The sequence below is a fragment of the Sapajus apella genome, unplaced genomic scaffold (assembly GCF_009761245.1).
Source record: "Sapajus apella isolate SASKATOON/1434 unplaced genomic scaffold, GSC_monkey_1.0 scaffold6, whole genome shotgun sequence".
NCBI lineage: Eukaryota > Metazoa > Chordata > Mammalia > Primates > Cebidae > Sapajus > Sapajus apella.
The window spans coordinates 61,295,572-61,309,103 of record NW_022436946.1 but is presented as its reverse complement, the minus strand read 5'-3'; positions in this window follow the sequence as shown (position 1 = coordinate 61,309,103).

The following is a 13,532-nucleotide window of genomic DNA, read 5'->3' as shown; positions in this document are numbered from 1 at the left end:
GGACTTGTTCTTCTTAATATTTGGACTTGCATGGTAGGAACATTAACTAATTTTGAAGAATGCCCTCAGTATGTACACCAGGTAGGACGTAAAAGTTACTCTTTTGTCCTGCAGTTCTTATAAATGTACGGGGACACAGAAGGGAACCTGCTTATATAATGGTACTCAATATAAGGTGTGTAATCCATGAGATGGACAGATAGCTGTGTAATAGGCATCATTAAGCCTTCTTTCTTCCTAATATCTGTTAAGATAGGTGAGCTGTTAGGGCATTCAGTTTACTCCACTAGGGAGAAGGGAGACCTAAAACTAGGGAATTGGACAGATGATGAGTGGCCACCGGAGATAATTATTGAGTACTATGGGCTGACCACATGGGCTGAGGATGGCTCATGGGGATACCGGAGCCCTATTTACATGCTCAGCCAGATCATCCAGTTGCAGGCTGTTTTGGAAATACTAATGAAATGGGCAAAGCTCTGTCCCTCTTGGCCCAACAAGAAACTCAAATGAGAAATGTGATTTATCAGAACCAACTGGCCCTAGATTATTTGCTAGCAGCCGAAGGGGAAGTCTGTGGAAAATTCAGTCTAACCAACTGCTGTCTGCACATAGATGACCAGGGGCAAGCAGTAGAGGATATTGTGCATGACATGACCAAACTGGCACACATGCCTGTACAGACGTGGCACGGATTTAACCCTGAGTCCTTATTTGGAGGTTGGTTCTCATCCTTGGGAGGATTCAAAACCCTCATCATAAGTGTTCTAATAATAATAGGTGTTTGTTTACTGCTCCCTTGTCTATTGCCCCTGTTCCTTCAGATGATGAGGGGATTCATCACTACTGTAGTTAGCCAAAAAGTGACATCACAAGTGTATTATATGAAACATTACCAGTCTGTTTCTTCAGAAAATTTGGAAAGTGAGAATGAAAGTGAGGGAGACCCAGGCATCTCAGATCAACTTCCCCTTTTCATTCCTAAGACTGTAAACTTCCCCTTTTCATTCCTAAAACTGTAAACCGAAGCCCTTTTCATATGTAATTCCTAAGACTGTAAACTGAGACCTTTTTCATATGTTAAGCTATAAACCTAAGATTCTTCCACGTGTAACATCTAAAGTATAAGCCTATATAAAGAAGGAAACTTCCTTTGTTAGGCGAGCTTGGATATTAGGCAAGTATGCCACCTGGCTCCTGGCCGAATGAAATCCTTCCTCCAATATTCGGTGTCCCAGAGATCTGTTTCCCGCGGCCGCTCTTGCAACAATAGCATGGAGGTTAAACATAGGCTAGAATCTGTGTGACCTTAGGCAAGTTACTTCACCCCTCTGTGCTTTAACATTCTCATCTATAAGAGATATATAACAGTACTTCTCTGAAAAGGCTTATTGTAAGAATTAAATAATATGTAAAAATGCTTAGCACAGTGCCAGGCTTATAGTACACGGTTAGTACAAGTTCCCTATTATTGCTGTAGTATCTTGCCAAACATGTTTTTTTTAATCAGCCTGATTTAATGGAGGGGAATCTACCTTCTTTCTTAGGTCTTCTGATTTCCTGGAAAATTAGTAAACCATAGTAAAACTGTGAACATCAGTCCCTAAGATCTTAGCACTAGCTAGACAATGTGGGAACTTCAAAAGAATTTTAGAACATAGTTCTTGTCCACCAAGTGCTTACAAATAAGTTGGAATGCAGATGCTGAGTTTAAATCTTGACACTACTGCTTAATACCCTTAAGGACCTTAAATTAAAAAAAAATTTATCTAGGCCCCAGTTTCTTCTTTTAAAAAATGGGGATTATAATAGTAATCACCTCATAGAGTTAATATGAGAATTAAATTAGTTAGTAAAAGGAAGGTGGTACAACACTGCTGCCATACGGTAAGCGCTGGCTTTTGCTATCTATCACCATGAAGCAGCGTATGTATGAGGAAGTTCCCACAGGAGTGCCTCTGGGATGAAGCAAAGGGTCAAAGGTCCAAGCAGGAGAGGCTGCAACAGGCTGGAGATATGCAGAGTCTTCATGGGGGATGTAAGACTTAGCTGAGTTTGCAGTCTAGGTAAGATTGAGACAGGCAAAGATAAGTTCAGGAAGCAATAGCATTACCAAAAACCCTAAGAAGGAAATTGGCAGGGGCATTTGTTATTATAAACTGCCTTACTAATTCCAGCATACCAGAATTCTCTTTGAGACCTGCAATGCGTAAGAGGTAAGTGCTTAATGAATATTTTCCAACTTGCAAAGGATACAGCGTGGTGTGGACTATTCCTTCCCACCCCCCCCACATTCTTTTTAATGTCAGTTTCTTGAATTCTGCAAAATTCTCCTCTAACTTATTGCAGCTAAGTTTATGCAGTCGTGTTGCTGGGAGGTGGGGCGATGGGAGAATTTGTAGCTGTCAGATTATATTTTGACAGTAGGTGGCTCCCTTACATATATGTAAGAAAAGTGGCACTGTGGTCTGTTTGGAAATCATTTAAGTCACTTGAGAAATTGTCACATATTGTGTATCATTGAGGCTGAACATGGATGCAGTTCTTCACATTAATTTTTTCATGAAAGATGACATTAATGCAGCAGAAGGAACTTTCTTCCTCCTTAGGAACTATGCTTACCTCTTGAGGATGACAATCTGATTACTATTCTGGGAGTGAAGTCAGATCCTTGGCAGTACATGTTCCCTCTATTTCTCTCATAAAGATTGGCATTCCGCTTTTACAGTGCCTCACTCATACATGCTGTAGGCATCACAAATTTGGACTTCTAGCTACTACAAAGTTAGTTAGCTTCTCTTTCTGTCAAGAGGACTTGCTGAGCTTCTACAGTTGGTAAACTCAGCTCCATTCTGGCCAGTTTGACCCGTTATCCTATCCTGTTTCTCCATATCAATCTGAGGTTTGCTAGAATCTCCTGTTCTGGGGTACTGTTGGAGAAAGTCCACAAATGGAGCAAATCTGGGCCACTGCAGATTTCAATCACACGTAACTAAATTTTATGATCAGATCATAAAAATTAGTCTGCAACACTTATATTGGTAAAGAATTTTTATAAGTATTAATAAATTATGCTCACATTTTGGTATTTCATCGTTTTTATTGCTAAGTTGCTAACAGGGATAACCTATTTTTTAAAATCTCTTATACACATGTATATCACTGTCGATCAGAATCAAAGATAGAATTTGTATATAATATTGAAAAATGGGAAAGTACTTGCTGGACATGGTATTTCTTTTAGATTAGTTACTTTTGAAAAGTATGTACCCCTGAACCTCCTGAACTAGAATAGCCTGGAATGCTTGTCCAAATGTAAATTTTTGGCCGGGCGCAGTGGTGCACGTCTGTAATCCCAGCACTTTGGGAGGTCAAGGCGGGCAGATCACAAGCTCGGGAGATCGAGACCATCCTGGCTAACATGATGAAACCCTGTCTCTACTGAAAACACAAAAAATTAGCCGGGCATGGTGGCACATGCCTGTAGTCCCAGCTACTTGGGAGGCTAAGGCAGAGAATCTCTTGAACCTGGGAGGCGGAGGTTGCACTACTACACTCCAGCCTGGGCAACAGAGCAAGACTCGGTCTAAAAAAAAGGAAAGAAAATTTCATACAGCAAATAGCAAGGGATGTCCTTAACCAGAAAAATTATATTTATTTTCCACAAACATCATACTTAAAGAGGTAATGCAAGCATTTCTTTTAAGCTAGTGGAACTCAGTATTACTACTGCTACTATTCAAAATTAAACTGGAAGTTTTAATTAGAGCAGTAAGGGAGGGAAAAGACATGGAAAGTAAATGTACTGACTGCTATTACCTGACTTTAAGACTTACTAAAAAACTACAAGACGGTGTGGTAGAAGCCAAAAAATAAATAACTAGATCAGTGGAACAGAATAAGAAGTCCAGAAGTAGACCCACACAGATATCGTCAATTCTCCTGAAAAAGGTGCAAGGGCAACAATCCAAAGGAGAAAAGATAATATTTTCAATAAAAGGTGCCGGCACAACAGGACATCCAGAAGCAAAAAAAAGAAGAAACGTAGACAAAACTCTATACCTTTCACAAAAATTAACTCAAAATGATAACAGACCTAAATGCAAAACACAAAATTATAAAACCTATAGGATATCACAGAAAAAAGCTAGATGACCTTTTTTTAATGATGAGTTTTTAATAGAATACCAAAAGCATCATCTATAAAAGAAAAAATGGGTAGACTGGGCTTCATGAAAATTAAAAGCTTCTGCACTGTGAAATACCTTGTTAAGAGAATAAAAACACAAGCCACAGAGTTGGGCAAAATTTTTGCAAAACATGTATATGATAAAAGACTGTTACCCAAATCATACAAAGAACTCTTAAAACTGAACAATATGAAACAACTCAACTTTTAAAATAAGCAAAAAATTTGAACAGATGATCTCACTAAAGGAGATATATAGATGGCAATTAAGCATATGAAAAGGTGCTCAGCCAGGCGCAGTGGTGCGTGCCTGTAGTCCCAGCTACTTGGGAGGCTGAGGTTGGAGGATCGCTTGAGCCCAGGAGTTCTGGGCTGTAGTGTGCTATGCCGATCGGGTGTCCGCACTAAGTTTGGCATCAATTTGGTGACCTCCAGGGAGCGGGGGACCACCAGGTTGCCTAAGGAGGGGTGAACCAGCCCAGCAGAAATGGAGCAGGTCAAAACTCCCATGCCGATCAGTAGTGGGATTGCACCTGTGAATAGCCACCACACTCCAGCCTGGGCAACATAGGGAGACCCTGTCTCTTAAAAAAGAAAAGAAAAGAAAAGGTGCTCAACCATCATATGTCGTTAGGGAATTGCAAATTAAAATAATGATAAAATACTACTCCACACCTATTAGGATGGCCAAAATAATACGCTGACAACAGCAGATGCTGCCAAGGATGTGCAGCAGTTGGAATTCTTTTTTACTGCTGCCATGTGGGAATGCAGAATGGTATGGCCACTTTGGAAAGCAGTTTGGCAGTTTCTTACAAAACTAAACATACTCTTACCATATGGTTCAACAATCTTACTCCAGTAAAAAGATCAGTGATTGCCATGGGCTGGGGGAAGGGAGGGATGATAGAACACAGAGGATTTTTATAGCAGTTAAACTATTCTGTATGACACTGTAATGGTGCACACCTATCATTATACTTTGGTCCCAACCCATAGATTGCACAGCACCAAGAGTGAATCCTAAAGTATGGACTCTAATGGTGGGTTCATCAGTTATAACATCTGTGGCACTGGAGTCAAGATGTCCATAGCTGGGGAGGTTCTGTGTGCGGGGATAGGGATAGATGGGATAGATGGGAACTTTGTACTTTCTACTCAATTCTGTTCTGAACCTAAAATTGCTCTAAATAATAAAATTTATTATTATTTTTTTTAAAGTGGGGACAAAGTCTTCCCTGGAACTTGTCACAAGACATGCCTATGACACACTTTTGGTGTCTAGAAATCAAGCCAGCTTTTTCCACATTGTTCTAGGGATTAGGAATAAAGTAGCAAATGAAGCAGATATTTAAAGACTCAGGTATTTCACATCTGGAAATCTCTGAATAAATTACATGCAATACAAAAAATTCTTAAGTAACTCCAGCATCATTTATAATGGTGAAAACTTGAAAATATACTACATAATAGTGGGAATACTTCAGTAAATTATGACACATCCACTCAATTGCATACAGCTACTAAAAATACAGCCCATAATAAGATATAAAAATGTCTGTGTTGTAATGTTGAGTGTAAAAGAATAACATAAGATATGGTAAGAATGTGGCTAAAGTACCATAGAATGAGTCATTTCATGAACATGTTAACAAAATTAATCCTTTGTTAATGAAGCCATAGGTGGTAAACTTGTACTCCCAAATTTTCATAAAGAACATGTGTTACTTTTATAATGGAAAATGTCCTAATACACTATTGTTAAGCCTAGACACTTAATAAATATTTGAATTGACTAGCTAAATCTTCATGCTTTTAATATTGTAGGTATGAATCCAATCATTGCTAAAGCCAGAATTTCCTTCGTGTGCATTCAGCCACTCCTCATTATACCTGTCAAACCACCTCAATTATCCACTCCAATTGTCATGCCTCTCATAAGTTGTAAATGGAACACAACTCTAGCATGAGATTGTGATTTAAAAGAGCATATCCAGTATTTCGATGATCTATCTGAAAATACATTTCCTTTTCAAGGTTTTTACCTGTCAGTGAGGCATTTAAATTGGGGCATTCTCTTGTTTCTGAAGTCTGATAAAATCTTGACCTTAGAATATTTATTGGTAATATTTATTCATTCACAAAATTAGTTCTTAGCATATCCTATATGTCAGGCATTAATCTAGGGCTGGGGCTAGAAAAATGAATAAGATTGGTTCCTTATTCAGTGCCCACCTTCTGAAGCCCAGGGCACTCCTGGAAGCTGCCTGACTCTAGTTTAAGGCACAGAGGGAAGAGGAAAAGACTGAGAACAGCATCCCTCTTCCTGAGGAATGCATACAAGGGCGCTTGGGGCAGGTCAGGGATCCTAAGGCAGGAGAGCCAAAGCTGGACTCAGAGGAAGCTCTTCTTCTGAAACCTGTAACTTAAATGTCTTTTCCTTCCTCTTCAACATTGTAATTTCCTTCTGAAATTATTCTAACCCTTTAGTAAAGACATTAATTTAAAGACGTTTAAATTCAGATGGCTTCTGAAGACATGGAGAAATTAATCGGATGAAGAGGAAAGGGGACATTCAGAGATAGAAGGAGTAACCTCTATGCAAAGGTCTGGAGCCCAGAGAAAACTGGATGTTAATTCGACATGGCCAGAGAATAGCAACAGTGCGGTCTGTCGGGAGAGGAGAGGCAGCCGTAAGAGCTGAGGTTGACATAAAGGGCTTCATATACCATGCCAAGGAGTCTGGAGTTACCGAAAGACCATTCAGAAGCCTTTACAAGGTGTTGGGCAGGGAATGACACAATCAGATTTCTATTTTTGAAAGATTAGTATAGGAAAATAATTTGGGGAGTACAACACTGGAGGCAGGGAGCTCAATTAGTTGTTTGTTGCAGTAACCTAAGCAAGAAAAGACAGTTGCTTTAATTAATGCAGAAGTGGGAATGGAGAAAGTAACTTGGTTCAAGAGAAGTTAGTGAAGACTTGGTCATTAGTTAATGATTGGGTAGATGGCTGTGAGAGTGGGTGAGCAAAAGACAGGGAGAAATTCACCTTTAGGAAAAACTACACAGTGACATTTTCCACATATACTAAATAGATAAGTAGCACACATCAGAGTTGATCATGCTGGGCTGCCAATGCATTGCTGGTACGCTGTCCTTCACTCTCTAGAGTTGAGAATCACTGCCACAGATGCTACAGTAGCAAAGATTTTGATGCTTTCAACCCTCTTTTCCTAATTAGGACCATGTGGTATGTGTATGAAGTTGTACCTGGTTTATAATTTTAAGAAAAAAGAACCATTATTGCCCTCACTTTTTTTTTTTTTTTTTTTTTGAGACGGAGTTTCGCTCTTGTTACCCAGGCTGGAGTGCAATGGCGTGATCTTGGCTCACCGCAACCTCTGCCTCCTGGGTTCAGGCAATTCTCCTTCCTCAGCCTCCCGAGTAGGCAGGACTACAGGCATGTGCCACCATGCCCAGCTAATTTTTTGTATTTTTAGTAGAGACGAGGTTTCACCATGTTGACCAGGATGGTCTCGATCTCTTGACTTCGTGATCCATCCGCCTCGGCCTCCCAAAGTGCTGGGATTACAGGCGTGAGCCACCGCGCCCGGCCTGCCCTCACTTTTTATAGAAGCTTGATGATTATAATAGAATTCACTGATTTTTTTCATTTTTGTGCTCTGATAGTTTTAATTTCTTTTGTAATATGCAAAAGAGCCCTATGTTTGTTTATCTTCCTTAAGTGCCTCAATTATGCCCCTGATTTAGTTTGTGAAAATCTGATGCAAAGGTCCCTTGTTTCTCCACTGACTCGTGTGATGGAGAAAGAGATGGAAAATGAAGAATTAATGCTTTCATTCATCATTCATCTTACCTTTAAATATTCTTGGCCAGGTGCTACTGCTCATGCCTATAATCCCCAGCATTTTGGGAGGCCAAGGTGGGAGGATCATTTGAACCCAGGAGTCGGAGATCAGCCTGAGCAATGTAGCAAGACTTTGTCTCTACAAAAAACTTAAATATTCACCAGGTGTGGTGGCACATACATACAGTCCCAGATACCCAGGAGGGTGAGGCAGGGGGATCCCTTGAGCCCAGGAGTTCAAGGCTGCAGTGAGGTATGATCACACCACTGCACTCCAGCCTGGGCAACAGAGCAAAAGATTCTGTCTCTTAAAAAAGAGAAGAAAAAAATATTCTTGATAATTACAAAGAAAAGTAGATTTTAAAGAGTCAGAGAGGACCCTTGAACTCAGGAAGCTACACTATGTTTCAGGAAACTAAACTATCTACTTTTTTTTCTGCCTTTTTATATCTGTGCCCATGTAAGTAACCTCTGAAAAGGAATCTCCATGAAGAAGATGGTGAAAGAATAATCTTGTGATCCTCCTGACTAAAAGGATGTGGGAAAGTACATGGAAATAGCTCCTGCTTATCCTAAGAGAAACGGAAAGAAGAGTGACTTACATTGTCTTGTAAGTTCCTTAATTTCTTTTTCATCATTGACCTGAACACTCAGCTTCCCTCTCCATTATCAAACCTTTTTGTGGAGAAGGAAAGATAAACTGGAAAAGGAGATTGTCAGCCAATTCCAGGACTCTGACTTTCACAGTTTCAAAATCAATGCACTACATATAATATATAAGTAGTGTGTGTGTGTGTGTGTGTGTGTGTTTAAAGAAGAGCTGTTGTGAAGCATATGGATTATAATGGAGAAGGACAATGAAAACAAGGTGAATAACACAATATATTGTTTTAACTTTTGAGGATTTTTTTAGAAGTACATCTCTATTTTAATGCTTAACATGCACAAAGCACAACTAAAAGTAGAGATGTTCTATATTATTGTGCCTTTACTTTTTATTCTAAAACATATACAGAAAAGTCAATGTAACATATATACAGACGAAAACATAAAGTGAACACCTGTATAACTACCATCTAGGTACAAGTTAAAAACTAGAATTATTTTTTTCCTACCCTGTCTTACAGTGCTGAAAAAATTAGAAATTTTAAGCCGAGAGTCCACTGCCACTTGTATGAACTTCAGGGAATCTGTAAATTCTCTAAAATTATATATAAAATTAGGTGTTTTATGCATTTTTGGGGAAAAAGAGTCTAGAACTTTTCTCAGAAACTTAAAAGAGTACCCCTCATTTTGAATACTTATTAGAGCAATAAGACTTAAGATGGCTCCATAACTTAGTAGCTTTACAGTCTTAGGCTTGTCACTTGCTCTCTGAATATTGACTTCTATATGTGTAAAATGAAGTAATAATGTTCACTATTTTACTAGGCTGTTTTAAGGAACAGATGAGTTATCTATCTGTGAAATACCTTTATAAGCTCCAAAGTACTCTTTCAAATGTTAATTATATATCTTTGTTAGCAATTGAAAAAATTAGCTTAGGTCTTTACAACATCTAAAGAACTGCTGGCTGGGCCAGTGGTTCACACCTGTAATCTCAGCACTTTGGGAGCCCGAGGCAAGCAGATCACTTGAGGTAACGAATTCAAGACCAGCCTGGCCAACATGGTGAAACCCTGTCTCTACTAAAAATACAAAAATTGGCCGGGCTTGGAGGCAGGTGCCTGTAGTCCCTGCTACTCAGAAGACAGTAGATTCTCCTAGAATCACTTGAACCTGGGAGGCAGAGGCTGCAGTGAGCTGAGATCTCATCACTGCACTCTAGCCTGGGAGACAAACTCCTATGCTGCCTCAAAAAACAAACAAACAAACAAAAAAAAAACCTGCTGAATTGCTTTTGTTACTCTACATTGGTTTAAATGCATGATCTAGCATGATAATGGTAGTCTGGCAATACACATGGTCCTGGCCAAGCCAACCATTTATTCTTCAAGATCATGCTTGCTCCTGAGCTGCAGAATAATTTCCAAAGAAAATCACTTAACATGCCAAAATGCTTTCACTTTAAATTCATGATCCTGACACTCTGATGCACATTTATTACTTCTCAGTAATTACTGAAAGTTGCTGAAATTTTCTAGTAAGCTGACTCTTCTACCTTCCTAGATGATTATTTCCTATTAGCCTCTCTCCAAGGTTACCCAAGGTTTTCCTTCTGATCATGATGGATAACAAGGACTGGATTTCTTATTCACTGAATTCCTTCCTGCTACAAACAACTAGAAAACTGGGCAAAATATATAAAACAACTGTTAGCTATAACTGCCCCCAAATTTCTGCCTGGAGGCAGTTTCCAGATCCTGAGCATAGAAAGGTAAACCCAGTATCTAGGGACCTTATCGAGGAGACAGAGATCAGAGTTCACAGATGTGGAAATTGAAGGGCAGAGTTTTGGAAAGGATGAAGCTATACAAATAAATAAATAACTAAAATTTTAAAACTCATAAATCCAAGACTTTGCTAAATACTTGGCTGTTCATATATGGATTGACAGTCCAGACCATCAAGCATAGAATGACCAGGAAGTTTAAGCTAAATAATTCCTACAGCTCACAGAGGATGAGAAGACATTTGAGTACTGACCAGCCAGAGTGAAGAGTCCTCAGTGAAAACCAAGGAATTCAGTGAAGACCTCTGAGCAGTTATTAATTAGTAGTAGGGCCAAATTATTCCCTGAATGAAGACTACTCTAGACCTACCCTAATAAAGCTTAAAAACAGTCCTCAAATGAGTCAAATTAATCCACAAATAACTGGCTGAAAAAAAAAAGTGCAGCCCTTCCTAAGGGGGGACAACAAACTTCAGATATTCAACAAGGATGAAATTCACAAATGTCCAGTATTCAATAAAAAATTATTAAACATGCTAAGAAGCTCAATTCATTTGAGCTTAAAACTTCTTAAAGCCTTAGGAAAATGAAAAATATATAACTCTCTCTTTAATAGTTGAACAGTTTGTGACACATTAAAGCCACTTAATCATAAGGAATTCTACAATATTCTTAAAGGCAATCCTTTAGCTTTTAGATAAAAAGCAGCTGATAAAATGAGGTTCACTTCTTCTAGGATGACTTCCATCACAATTCTATTTTATGTTAAGACTGTTATATGTAGATTTGTAATCTGGTGTTCTGAAACAACATAAAGCTTGGTTTCTCTTATAACAAAACTGAGAAGAGTTCTCATGCCTTCTTTTTTCGAGGTAAATATATCCAATTCTATCTTATTCTGACAAAATTTTTCTTATCATTTTCTGGATGCACTCTGGTTCCTCCATGATTTTTAACTAAATGCCATTGCTGCCGTGTTAAAACTAGGAACAATTAGTTCTACAAAGACTAGAAGTCCAATAAACCATGGGAGTATAAAATATATTGTCATAGTTGATGTTATCAATAATAACCATGATAAAGGTCATAAAATAGTATCTAAAATGTATTAATCCTTTTATGTATGTCAGATGCTGTGCTAAGTGCTTGCTGAGGACTATCTCATTTTACTCTCACGGCTCTGTGAGATACCATTTCTCTGTTTTATAAAAGAGAAATTTAGATCACTGAAAGTTTTATAAATGAACTCTTTCCACAATTGCACTGAATAATAAGCCACTCCAAAACTCAGTGGTTTAAAACAATACTTATTCATTATCACACATCTACAGGTTGACTGGAGTTTGGCTGATCTAGGCTGGGCCCCATTTGGGCATCTCTGCATCTTACTGAAAGATCGGTTCAGGCAATTCTGTGCCATGTGCATGTCATTCTCCTGGGACCAAAGAGATTGCTAGGGTATGTACTTCTCATGGCAATGACACAGGCATAAGAGAGAAGGCAAAAACATGGGGTCTCTTAAGGCCTTGGGTCTGATTTGGCACACCATTACTTCACCACAACCCATTGGCCAAAGCAAGTCACATAGCTAAACTCAAAGTCAAGGAGTGGGGAAGTATACCCCACCAAAGTGCATGGCAAAGACCTGGACGCAGAGAGGCGTGAAGGATTAGGGAGAGTAATTCAATGTAGCACAAAACGCTAAATAATACTTCCAAAGTCATTAGCAGTCAGGGATTCAGTTTGGCTGAATGTAGCAGAAAACCCAAATAACAGTGGCTTAATAAAATAGGGGTTTATAACAAAGTGAAAAATAAAATAAAATAAGGGTTTATCTTCTCTCATGGGAAGTCTGGAGATAGCCAGTCAAGAGCTGATAGGGCTGTTCCATGACATTACAGGAACTTAAGTTCCTTTTTCATTTTTGTTTCACCATCCTTAAGATGTGACCCTCATGTTTATGTTCACAACAAGGCTGCTGGAGCTTCAGCCAGCATATTCTCATTTCAAGTAGAAGGAAAAGGAAAGGCAATAGACATATAATGGAAGTGCTTTCCCTGACACCTCATCCAGTGATTGCACTTACATCTCATTGGCCAGATCATGTCACAGGCCACTCTCGCTGAGAAAGAGGTTGAGAGATTTTTTTTTTTTTTTTTTTGAGACGGAGTTTCGCTCTTGTTGCCCAGGCTGGAGTGCAATGGCGCGATATCGGCTCACCGCAACCTCCGCCTCCTGGGTTCAGGCAATTCTCCTGCCTCAGCCTCCCGAGTAGCCGGGACTACAGGCACGCGCCACCATGCCCAGCTAATTTTTTGTATTTTTAGTAGAGACGGGGTTTCACCATGTTGACCAGGATGGTCTCGATCTCTTGACCTCGTGATCCACCCGCCTTGGCCTCCCAAAGTGCTGGGATTACAGGCGTGAGCCACCGCGCCCGGCTTGAGAGATTTTTTAAAAGAGAACAGTCATTCCCAACACAGGGTTAAATTAGTTATAAAAAGAGAAGAGGCTGGACGCAGTGGCTCATGACTGTAATCACAGCACTTTGGGAGGCCGAGGCGGGTGGATGGCCTAACGTCAGCAGTTTGAGACCAGCCTGGCCAACACAGTGAAATCCCATCTCTACTAAAAATACAAAAAATTAGCCGGGCATGGTGGCACACGCCTGTAATTCTAGCTACTCAGGACGCTGAGGCAGGCAGGAGAATTGCTTGAACCTGGGAGGTGGAGGTTACAGTGAGCCAAGATAGTGCCATTGCACTCCAGCCTGGGCAACAGGAGCAAAACTCTGTCTCAAAAAAAAAAAAAAAAAAAAAAAAAAAAAGAGGAAGAAGAAGAAATTGACATTAAGTAAGAATTAACGGTATCAAATAAACATACCTAGGAATTATTTGTTCCAGGATTTGCCCATTAGTTTAAAACTATATCTAATATGATGGTATTATTCTTACCATCTTAAAAAATATTTAATATTCTAATTTATAATATATGCTCATGGAAGACATTTTGGTAGCTATCTTAAAGTATAAAGAAGACAAATCAGCCATAAGCCATTACCAAGATATAACCACTGTTAAA